The sequence below is a fragment of the Bactrocera tryoni genome, chromosome 2, assembly GCF_016617805.1.
Source record: "Bactrocera tryoni isolate S06 chromosome 2, CSIRO_BtryS06_freeze2, whole genome shotgun sequence".
NCBI lineage: Eukaryota > Metazoa > Arthropoda > Insecta > Diptera > Tephritidae > Bactrocera > Bactrocera tryoni.
This window is the reverse complement of record NC_052500.1, coordinates 22,216,473-22,229,017: the sequence shown is the minus strand read 5'-3', so window position 1 is coordinate 22,229,017 and position 12,545 is coordinate 22,216,473. Positions and strand designations below refer to the sequence as shown.

General features: G+C 37.5%; 1 protein-coding gene across 7 annotated transcripts in view; it reads left to right on the top strand.

Moving 5' to 3' along the window:
• Positions 1–12,545, top strand: part of LOC120767406 (muscle M-line assembly protein unc-89) — a 305,856-nt gene that overhangs the window by 225,659 nt on the left and 67,652 nt on the right. The gene's annotated exons all lie outside the window — the stretch shown is intronic.

Below are 12,545 nucleotides of genomic sequence, written 5' to 3'. Positions count from 1 at the left end.
TTATGCTCAATGAAATTCAATTGGCGAACTTTTACTCATATGCACATAATGTACTAGACTCCAACCAGTCCGTTGCTGACTAGTTGTGCATGAAATAAAATGAACTTAATTTAAATAGTTTTATTGTTTTTTTATACTGAAAGAAATTCGTTTGACAAACTTTTACTCATTTGCACATAATGTACTAGACTCCAACCAGTCTGTTGAAGACTAGTTGTGCATGAAATAAAATAAACTTAATTTAAATAGTATTATTAATTTTTTTTATGTTAAAAAAATCGGTTGGCGAACTTTTACTCATGTGCACATACTGTACTAGACTCCAACTAGTTCTTTTTTAACTAGTTGTGCATAAAATAAAATAAACTTAATTTAATTTTTTATGCTGAAAGCTAACATTTTTTGTTTAAAATTTTATTATTTAACAATTACACTGCTGGCCAGAAAAATAGATACGCTTTCATTTTTGAGAAAAATGCGAAAGTTTTGACTATTTGGTATTATTAGCTGGTTTCAATAAATTTTTTTTATAAAAATATACATAGAAAATATATGTATAAGAAAAGTATAATTTTCAAATAATTTGAAAACATTCGAAAAATCATATCAAAATTTTCAAATTTTTTCTACGAAATTTCTGGCAAGAATTTAGTATGTAGTTGTATTTTATTTCCTTTAATGTAATAATGTGCAAAACTCAACACTTCGAGAATTTTCAATTCCAATTTTAACGAATTCATTTATTTTGCTAACAAAAATTTTCCTACCTCAAAGCAATTACCCCATCTGCGGAGTCGTAATGAGTAATTCAATAATTTGTAATTTGCCACCCGCATGCGTCTAAAATTGGACTCACATGCTGCAGTGAAAAAGTAATACACACAGTGAAAACAAAAAAATATATATATTAAAATAAAATAATCAAAATTCAATCAACAGGGTGCCCAAAATAGCCGCCAAAGTGCCGTCTCCGAAAATATCTTCGAACTGTTCCCTCTTACTTACCTACTTAATTTATTATTTGATTCCATTTCAAAAAGCACATTAGCTAATTTCGATAAGGATACTTGCTACGTGTTTCTGTATGTGGGTATATCGTAGCAGGAGTTATATTTCGCTCGTGTAGCAATTCTTCTGGCGATTACCCGCTTTTTTATGGCATTAGTCCACGTGGCATTCCAGCTGTCAGCCAGCATACAATTCATTTCTTTATTCATTTAGCCATTCACTCACTACACAAACAATGTTGAGCAGGCTTAGATGTTCTTAACGGGACATATATACATATACTTTCATATGAACATACAAACAAACTGTTTGTATTTGCTCAGTGGCATATCGCCATGTCATTTGATGGATGGCTTAATATGCTATTTTATTACATACTCGTTGCTGTTGTTGTTGTAATTTTTCTTTGTTGTTTATGCAATTTTTTTTATTAACGTTGTTCTTACTTTTTATTGTTGTTGTCGTTACTGGTTTTTTTGTTATTGTTGTTATTACCTTTTATTGTTGTTGTTGTTGTTGTATTTTACTATTGTTGTTGTTACCTTTTTTTGTTATTGTTACTTGTCATCAATGCCGCTCCTGCCATTCTTTCATTATTGCATTTACTCACTTGATCTATAAGCTCAAGCTATTCATACATATGTACATAGTGTGTTTGGGGTCGTAAGCATTACTGTATCCGTGTGTGCGTGTGCTTCCAGTGTAGCTCACTGCCTGTTTTAGCTCCTACGCACGTTCTTTTAATCACATGAACTTGTTTGGACAAGGAAAGCAGGTTAGTCTTGGCATAGTTGATAACTTGCTGGACCTAAAAATTTGCTAGGCATTCACAAAAATTCTCTGGTTTCTTACCGCTTGACACTCATGCATACATAATATATAGAAATTGTGTGTGTAAAAGGACAAACTGAAATAATTCACTTGCATTTAAACTGTGAATTTTTGCTTTTGAAGTACGCAATATAAAATTTTTGAGAATTTAATACGCCTCTTTTCGACTTAACTGAGTCTGATTTTCCATAAATCATGTGAGAAGTAGACCAAGAATTTTTATAAATCATACCATAAAATAAACTGAAGTCGCTGCTCTAAAGAAGAAAAGTTTATTTTTTGTTACATTTTGGTTGTAGTTACTCCGATGTGATTTTTTCTGAAACCAAAGCTTTTCATAACTAAAAAATAATGAAGTTTAGACTATTATCTTCAGCCACTTTCACTGATCTAGACAGTTTGAGTTTGTAAAATTGTCGATATTACAAGTTAGGTTAGGTTAAAAGGTCGACCAAAGTAGGATTTGACTTTTACAGCTTAAAACGCCTGTCCGTTGTGGTGCCTATAAACTCCTAAAAACCGGATCATAAGACCCTTACAGATCGACAAAACGCTTTAAGCCTGCCACAAATTTGTTGAGACAGCTAATATCAGATTTTGGAGTACACAACTCTTTCCACTACATACTTTTAGGCATTTCATCTGATCTCATATCATCTGATTTTTCGCACTTGCCACCTAAAGGTAGGCTACAAAAAAGTAAATTGATATATGGTTATGGAAAATTTATTTTCGTCAATAAAATACAAAATAGCCTTAGTAAGCAAACACCTTTCAAGTGTATACTAAAAATATTTTCTGCAAATTTTCTGTGCTTTAACTTCCTTCAGGCGCAAATTTCCAAATTTTTTTCTTAAATCAAAATTTAATTAGTTCCTATGAACGCTGTTCACTCGAATCCGCAGAGCACTCATTAATCATGTGGCTTGCAAAAGCAAAAACGAAAAATAGCAATAACACGATAGCAACACATTTCTCGAAAACATAATTTTGTATTCCAATATACGCATAAGCGCCGAATGCCGGCTATAAACCACATTGCTGGAAAATAATTGCTAATTATCAAGCAACACTTGAAACAGAACGCATCAGCTGCTTTTAATCTAGTTCACATACACATACATACAAACATGCATAAACGCATGTAAGCGTAATCTAAGCTCACACACACACACATACATTAAGTTTTTGTAGTTGAATTTGATTTTCGCCAAAAGTTTCCGTTGTGTGCTTTCTCGGTAGCAACTCTTCGCGGGAAACCCTGAATGAAGCTCATGCGGAAGGCAAACTGGAAAGTGTACGAGTATAATTAAAAATATGAGTTACTTAGAGTGAGAGTTTCAATAACATTTCGGAAAGTTCTGCGTACCAAATTGTTAGTACATATGTATGTGTATGTAAATTATAGTATGTAAACGAGACTGTTACTTAAGGAAATCAGCATTTGTTGCTTTATGTTTTCAAATTAATTAAGGTTCGAAAATTTTATGGATTATAAGAAGATAAGTGTTTAAATAATGAGATAGTTTTGATTGATACACATATATCGCGTTGAGGATAACGATAAACGGAAGTAAAAAGCTGTAAATACTAGACGAAAATGGAAATTCAAATTAAGAAGAAGAAGAAGAGTGAGAAACACATGAATAGGAAAACGAATATGGATAGCAAAGATTTGATATTAGCAGAGAAGGGATTAGAAAATATGTCAGAACATCTGAAACAGAGATGGGGTCAAGAGCAAAGTAGTAGAGTTAATTCAATATACAAAGTATCCTACAGGTGGAGAAATAGTGATAGAGGTAGTGGTTAGGCAAAAAGACAATATGATGCCGTATAAATAGCCCCAAGAAATCTGTTTACGTATTTTAGCCATTATCAAGCTTAAACTTGGTCATGCTTCAATTCTTAAAATTCTCAAAAAAATGGATTTTATTTAGTTAATCTTTCTAGCAAATGGAACTCGTTAACAGGTTCTTGTTTGCTCCTAGTGCAATATTAATTAATTCTATTGGACTAATTCGCATATTACAATTATCTATGTCTCAGATGCTTTAATACTGTTTCATAGCTCTGAAACTATATGTAACAAGACGATTGCCGAAGTTAATGATGATGATATGATGTTCAATATTCTCGCATGAATCCCCGTCGGACAGTGTTCAGCTAGAACTCGTACAATTATTAAAAACTGAGGGCGAAGAACTCTCTCAACCTCCTCCGATTTTCCTGTGCCAGGAGTATCTTCCGACTACACAGCTGTTGGTAGCGCTTGCTGATTTGGACTGAAATCCAACAGTTCCGTAGTGATTCCAAAAGTGAGCCAAAGGATCTCCTACCCGTTTTTATTTCGCAGTTATTGGACATTGAGGCATCAGCCTTGAAACAAAATGAAATTCCATCTTGATCACATTAATTAGTTATTGAGACTGAAGTGCCTGTCCTAGTAGATAATCTTAACAGCCTTACAAGTTACTGCAATATCTCTGTGTTCAAGAACCGAACCACTCTAATCATAAAATAATTCAATAGTAGATACAAGGTGTCTAAACACTGTCTGTCAAGGCTAATATCGCTTCTCTACTATCGGAGAGGATAGTCACCAGTCTAAAGGAGGTTGCACACCGGAACAGTAGATCCAGTGATACCTTTATGTCAGTCAGCTCTGCTTGGAAGACGCTGAAGAGGTTAGGAGGCCTAAAACAGGAATAGGCGAAAAGTTCTCTGCAGTGCAATATCAATCTAAGCGAAAGTAAATTTTTCATTCCACGAAATTTTGTTCTCTTTAGTCATTCAGCGCATATGTAGGCCATTTAAAACATATGATCTCGATCTATATGTAAATGAAAATTCATACTAGTACCGAACTAGTTACTTATTTGAATAATTCCTTTTAAGAATAAGGTTTTGTGGATCATTCACAATATAATACGCATAAAATTTATCAAAAATAAAGGGAGTTGATTTAAGAAAATTAATTCTTCACAGCATTCAAACACCCCAAGTGATACATTTGTTTTACTGCCGCCACTCTGAAACGAGCTCGAGCTGCTAAGCCACCAAAAACTCAACTCACACTCTATAACACATACACACATACTTATATAACTTTATATACATACATACGTACATGCAAACAGTACAACAAAAATACAATAACGAACTGATTGAGTTAATTGTAAAATTATCCAAGTAGCGCAAATGTTGCGCTCGAAGCAAAAACTTAATATAAGCCGTCGAAAACACCGCATGAAAGCATAAAGTTGGCGGAGCGAGCAGCAAAATGGTCAGAGGGTGAAAAGATTGATATGGCAACATTAAATGCGCACAAACACACACACGTATTTACGCGCAGCTGACGGCTGGCTGATGGCAAGCAGAAGAAATTACGATTTGCGGGTCAGAAGATGCGAAGGGTCGGTTCGGGTATTCAAGGTCCGGAGGAGCTTCGACGAGCGGCGCACTTGTGGCTAATGAATATGAGATTAAAAAGTAGTAAGGCCGACGCTAACACACAGCATCATGACGCAGACGCAACTAATATTCATGAACGCACACACATACATTCATATTATGTGCTGCCAACAACAACAACTTGGCTCAAGTTAACCACATACGCACTACGCTGCCTTTTCGCCGAACTTGATGTGGCATCATTTGTGTTGAAACAGGAAATTAATTGTGGCGCTGCCATTGCGTGTTGCTCATTGCTACGCGCGCGTGTGTGTGTGCATGTGTGCCACATTTACAAGCTACCAACACATAGCATGTGGCATAAGCTTGAAACGCTATCAAATTGAATGCTGCTGGCAGCTGAAATGCGAATGCGAAATTCAGCATCGGCAGTGAGGCAATGTAAACACACTTTGACAGCCACATCCAAAGCCTGCCAAACCCCATTCAAATATGTTGACATTACGTGTGTGTGGCATGTTGCACTGTTACATGTTATAAGATCTCTCAACTAAGCTGACAATTAATGATGGTTCCCATAGACCCTTGGAGGCATTGATATATGAGCGCTACAATCTTGTTTTTAATGCATTTTCGCATTGACCTCCACCTGTCGCCCAAAACAAAAATGCTGCCTCCACCAAATGCCACATAACCTCACTTATGTGAGCATTCATCTATTCAAATCTGTTGCCTCTTCTGTTTTGGTTGGTAGCATTCTGGTTTATAAGCGGTAGAAATAGAGGGTGGGCAGAAGGGGTTGAGGAAAAGTGATCTGGTATTGAATAAGTTATATCATTATATCCGATATATACTCGGTATTTATAGATGGCATTGAAGAAATCGGTGTATCTCTAATAATTATACTTTGATCAGTTAATATTAAGCTTGCAACAAAGTTTGTAACACCCAGTAGTCAACGTCGAAGACCCGAGAAACTAATTATATTTAAGTGGTCAGCGTGGCAAGCTGAGTCAAACCACTTCGGTCTTCCTATACGTCTATATATACGTGAACTGATCCCTCAATTTTTGAGATATACATCTGAAATTTGGTATACCTTCCTTTTTCACGAAGAAGGTACTAATATATCAGAACTACCGATATTGGACCGTTATAGCTTATGGCTGCTATACGAACTAACCGATCAAATTCAAGTTCTTGCAAGGAAAACTTGTTTATTTGGCAAGATATCTTAACGAAACTTGTGATGTGGTATTGCCCAAAGCAGGGTTACTATCCCCGAACAAACTGTGCAGATCGGACAACTCTATCATATAGCTGCCGTACAAACTGTTTCAACAAAATCAAGTGCCTGTATGGAAAACTTTCCTATTTGACAAGATATCTTCACGTTATTTGGAATCGTATATTGCCCAAGGCAACGCCACAACCTGTGAAGAAATTGTTAAGATCGGATCACTATATTATATAGCTGCCATATAAACAAACCGCTCTAAATCAGATATCTGCACGAAATTCACTTTTCTGTCTTTATGAGTCCTCGAAGTGTAGTCAGACGCAAGTTACACAACCACTAAAGATACAAAGCAGCCTATCATTGCTATATAAACACCCTTTATTATATATGTATAACTGAAGCTATGATTCTGATGCTCATTTTTAAAAGGCTTACATCCCCACATTGTTGATATACATACGCAATAAAATTCTGCTTCTAAAGTGTGCCTCTGTGTTTGCGTCCAAAGGCCAAAGTCACTTACATAAATCGTCTTTAGTGGTCTAAAGAAAGCGTCGTTTTTATTTCTCTCATTTGCGCGCGTTCGCTCATACGCTTCGCGTAGCACACACGCTTTGAAGTGTGTTCTGGTGTTAATGTTATTGACCCGTAGTCGTATTAACTGCTTCAACCGCAACTTTTCTTCAACCATTGTTTGCGCTGTTACTACTCCTTCATACTCAGCGCGCTTGTTTCGCTTCCCGAAACTTGTTTAAAGGTTCTAAGTGTGTGCGCTTCGTGTGCACATATGCTTGTTCGTTTGCCTTGCTTTCATCCGCTTTCTTTCTTCAGCTTCTTTGCGCGAAAGGCTGGCTGTATTGGCCGGTGTTGACTTGGCATGTATCAAAATTTAGTGAGCTTAACTTGTAGAACTTGTATCGCAGCTGTGTAACCGCTTGCTCTTTGTTTCGTCACAACCTCAGCATCTTGAGCTGTTGGAGCTCTGGAAGAAGTAGAATCGGAAAAGTTTCTTATTTTTTAAATGTAATTTGCGGAATTGGAAAAGCTATTTGTCCTAGATTAGTTTAATCTCTATAATACGACCAATATTTTTTCTTGTACAACTTATCATCATCATTCGGGGTTTAGTCTATACGATCCTTATAAAAGTTAGCTTTGTAAAAACGTTTCGAAAAACCATTACTTCTGATTCTAAGGCAGAAAAAATGTGTTTATGTAAAATAGAATTCAAAATATGGCCGAAAATTTTACTATTTTCGATCTTATGATCATCGTGATCTTCACTTGATCAAATCTTCCTATGAAATTGATTTTTAATTTAATCATCACAGCTGACCGGAGTTAGCTTGATAGTTTCATCATTTCTTGGATAACATGAAGCTTGGCCTACCATCAGCAAAGTTAAAAGTAGTAAAACACAGCGCCTTATCGGTTCTGGGAATTTATTATTCTAATATTTGAAAATAGTCTGTCAAATTTCCGTAAGGAGCTTTCCGTCAAGCTTTAGGCTTACGGACCACTGTAATGTTTTACAGGCGGAAGTAGCTGCTACATTATTAAGGAAGCGTTAAGTGTACTCCTCCAAAGTGCAACCTCTTTCAGAGAGGTAAACATTCATTCCGACAGCTGAACGACACTACTAGCGTTGAGCTCGCAAGTTGTGCGCACAAAGTTAGTCAGGTTGTGTCTCAAACTCATTTGGATTCCTATGTTGTTGCTGTAGTGGCAAAATTCTACCGAGTTGACAGTCCTTGGCTAGATAAAAGTCCAGGTCCGTTCCGCTTACGAATACCCGACAGTCGAGGGATCAGGGATCATTAATATAACGGATTCGCTGGAAACTGTAAAGCCGAAGAGTTGGAAAGACCTTTCCGCGCTCACATTGGTTTAAAAATGAGTTGAATCGCCATCTTGTGTTTCAGGGTTGGACCTATGGACCTCGCATGCGCTTAGCAGGCTATGATCGACTTCTGTACGACTTTGAGATCAGTCGGGCCGCAAGAGATTTACTAAGCTATTTGTGCATAAACAGTCTGCAATAGTAGTGTACTTACTGGACGTTGCCCAATAGGCATTAATGCGGTTAGGTTAAACATCTTATAAGACCCAAGTTGTCAAAGCTGTATGGAAAAAGGTGACACATACATGGATTTTCTCAGTCATTGTCCAGCTTTTGTAAGATAAGACAGAGGTAGAAACATCTCGGCAGACATACTTTCGTGGTATGTATCAGGAAACATAATTTCGATTGGTATTAGCTGCATCAACAAATTTGTGTTAGGCTCAAAGCGCTTTGCTGATTTATGAGCATCTTTATGATCAATTATATAGGAGTTTTACCACAATAGACCGACATTTTTAGCTGTCCAAGTGAGATCGCAATTTAGGAACGACCTTTTCCCACCTAACCTAACATAACTTATCGTGCACTTGGTATATGAGCACATATCTGACGTATTATTATCATTAACAGAGTGACCAGAGAGAAGTTGAATCTCAGTTCGTCGTTCTTCGATTACCATATATTTTAACATTTCTTTGACATATTTGCTCTTGAATTGGCCAAGACTTATGCCAAATATGAAAAAGGTGCCTCTGAAGAGTGGTTTTGATCAGCTTTCCTTAAATGTTAAAATATTGAATATTTCTTGAGTGGTGTACCGTTAGATGGTGTGAAGAAACTTTTCTTTTTCTACGAGGAATTTAATAATTTACGGTTGTATTATTCTAGAAACGCCCTACCAACCAATTAGCTCTGTCAAAACCTCACTTTGTTCACTAAAGTTTAGTATGTCCTCTAGTTTTTTCATATATCGTATAAATCGATAAAATGTATTTAATGCTTCATTATCTTCGCCTCTCTAATATTTCAAGCTGACGACAATCACTCTTTAACTAATCCAATCAACCCTGAACTCATTTCTAGCACATTTTTTGTTCTAGCTAACATTTCAAATAGAACTTTCTCCCATATTCATTAATCTTGGCAACATTTTGCTTTAAATTAGTAAGTGAGTGAGCAAAAAGCAGATAATGATTATAAAAATAATTAAATAAAATCGCAGCACACCGCAACTCATTATAAATGGTTGCGAAGAAATGCAACTATGTAAAGGAACTGCTGCAGGCAAGCATTTTTGCAATTAGTTGTCGAGCGCGCAACTTTCCTTTCACCGTCGCCCCTAGTTGCCTTTCACCACGCTAACCACCTGATAGTGTTTTATGCAGGCATTCACGCGTGCACGCACACACACTCACACACAGAGTGAGTTCGCATAAAAGGAAGCTGCATTTTTCTTATTTGCGTTGCACTATCGCCAACGGCAACAAGTAGTGCCGTTAAACGCGACGACAATCATGTAATATTCGCATTACTTCTTCGCCTGCTTAGCAATCCACTTAGTAGTTGGTTTGTTGCGCCACAGTCTCGAGTTGTTGCAAATCGCGCACTTTGTTGCTATTTTTCTGTGCTTTGTTTCTTGCGCTTGGCATTTTTATATTCTTATTCTACGCTCTGTGTGCTCCAATTTCAAATCGACGGTATTTTCTATTTAATATAGTATATGTCTGTGTGTGTGTTGGTTGCATAGTTGCTTAGTTCTTGCTTGCCACCACTCTTTCACCTCATTTTTATGCCAGCACTTTGCTTTCTGGCTTTCGAGTGCTCGCGACTTTATTAGTGTCATTAAGAAATATACGCCAGCCATTCGCTCTCGCCGATAAAGGCAGCAGCAACAATGCTTAGGCCAACTAAACGTAAACTACTGCAGCCACTAAAAACCTACCTGAGCGTGTGCGTCTGTATGTGTTTTGGTGTGTATGTGTATGATCCATGAGGGTATATGTGTGGCAGCGCCTTTATTCTCTCGGGCTCAGGCTTGGGCACTTGTTGCCTTTTGTGCACCTCCTGTTGCAAGTAAACTGTCGCGCTTTCCTGCCTTTTTGCCTGCTGAGTTCCCCTGCTGTTGTGCGTGGCAAAGGCAAAAGCAAAGTCGACACCTTGTTGACAGTTGCTTTCGGGCACTCAGCATGCGAATGAGACATTTTAATTACTACGCTGTGGCAGCAAATATCCCAGACCGTTTCGCTTGTTGCAAGTGCTCTGGAAATAATGCGGAGGCTGCGGAACTGAGAGAATTGTGTAAATTGAGTAAAAAAAGGAAATATGTTGCAAAAAATAGAATGGCTCGAAGGTGGTCAAAATCATATATGTTCTTATTACTGAGAGTTCTGTCTTCTTCTTCTTTACTGGCGTAGAAACCGATTACGCAGTTATAGCCGTCATCCGAGGCTACTGATTACTCTTTATTGGGGGCGTAGCGGGTCTCAAACCCAACGCGCAACCCTGAGTTGGGATGGTTCGCATTCTCAGTTTGGCTTACCTTCAAACGGATGTTCTTTGGCTACCCAGAGGATATTTCGCCTAAGACCGGAAGTCTTGAGCAGCTTGAGCTATATGTAAAAAAATCGTTTCTGGCCACTCCCAAGTGAATGGCAATCAGAGAACTTGCCTCACTTGCCTGAATTTCTTCACATCCTCCAAGAGTTCTGCCTTACCTCATAAAAATACCTGTTGTTGAAGTTGTTGAGAGAGTGATAGAGATAGTGATCCAGTTAGAGCCATAAGTCATCTGAGCATCTTTATGTGCAACTAAGGCTAGAGTCTCTTTCCGACTATTAAGCGTATGACTTTCATTCTGAGGAATATTGTACTACTATCATCGATATCCTAGCACTAAAGTATAGCTGGCCAACTATAAAGCTAAAATAGTTACGGCAACCAAGCCGATGAGACCAGAGCCCCTCTTCGCATTAAGTCCACACACCATTAGAGTTGATGAACGGAAAAAGAAAATACGAGCATGAAACTTTACTAACTGCAAGTGTCTGGATTTTGTCAGACAAATTTGTTTCTGGTCGGATAGAACAAGAAGAGATTAACACATCTACACCATAGACAAACCTCAGCGGCTTATAGCACGTATATTACTAATCACTTTGAATTGTGGGATCTTCTCGAGAAAATTCGGTCCGTTCTGCGATACAACAGCGACTATTTCTTGATTGCCTAATCCAGGTTATTGATAGATATATAGCTAGGTCCTTCTCCATCTGATCTCTCCAGCGAACCACTTCCATTCCTTTCCTTCTGCTTCTTCAGGCGGGTACTGCGTCGAAAACTTTCAGAGCTGTAGCGTTTTCTTCCATTCGAACGACATGACCTGGCCAGCGTAGCCGCATTCTCTTTATTCGATGAACTATGTATGTCAATCTCGTTGTATAACTCATACAGCTCATCATTCCATCTAATGTGATATCAGGCGCTGCAAAAGAACAAAGGACCATAAATCTTCCGCAGAACTTTTCTCTCGAAAACTCGTCACGCCGATTGATCAGATGTTGTCGAAGTCCCTGCCTCTGCACTATATAGCAGAACGGGGATGTATACTACAAGTTCCTCCTTCTCCATGATTCATTTATCTCTGTTTCACTGTAGAAATATTATGAAAAAACATGTTCGAGTCTTGGTTTTCGTTTTTTTCTTCTCGCATTGACATATATTACTAATTTTCCATTTTCTTGTTGGTTCTTTAATTTCACTTTGTTATCTGCTACTCATTAATCCCTTCGTTACTTCTTTAATGTCCAATTAACGCTACCACTGCTTGGCAATTCTAACGGTATATTTCTGTTTATTAACAGAGATTTTACTGCTTCTTGGTATTAATTAAGTTTTCTCCCGAAAGCAGTACGTGTATAATCACTGCTTTCACTGACGCTGCTGCGTGTCTTTTCATAAAATTTTCGCCTAATCATCTGCGACGAATCCCTACAATCCTGCAACCGACGACATACATTAATCAACCGTATGTGTTTACGTGTTGTTGCAACTGGCAATCGAAAAGCTCAAGCAATGCTATAATTTGTCTTATGTCTGAAGCGAGACAATCATAAGGCTCGGATGCCGCTACATTTTCCTTTGACGCTTAGTAAAAATTCAATTACAACTTTTTGATTATCAACCTCTAATATGTATTACGCCCATATCTAT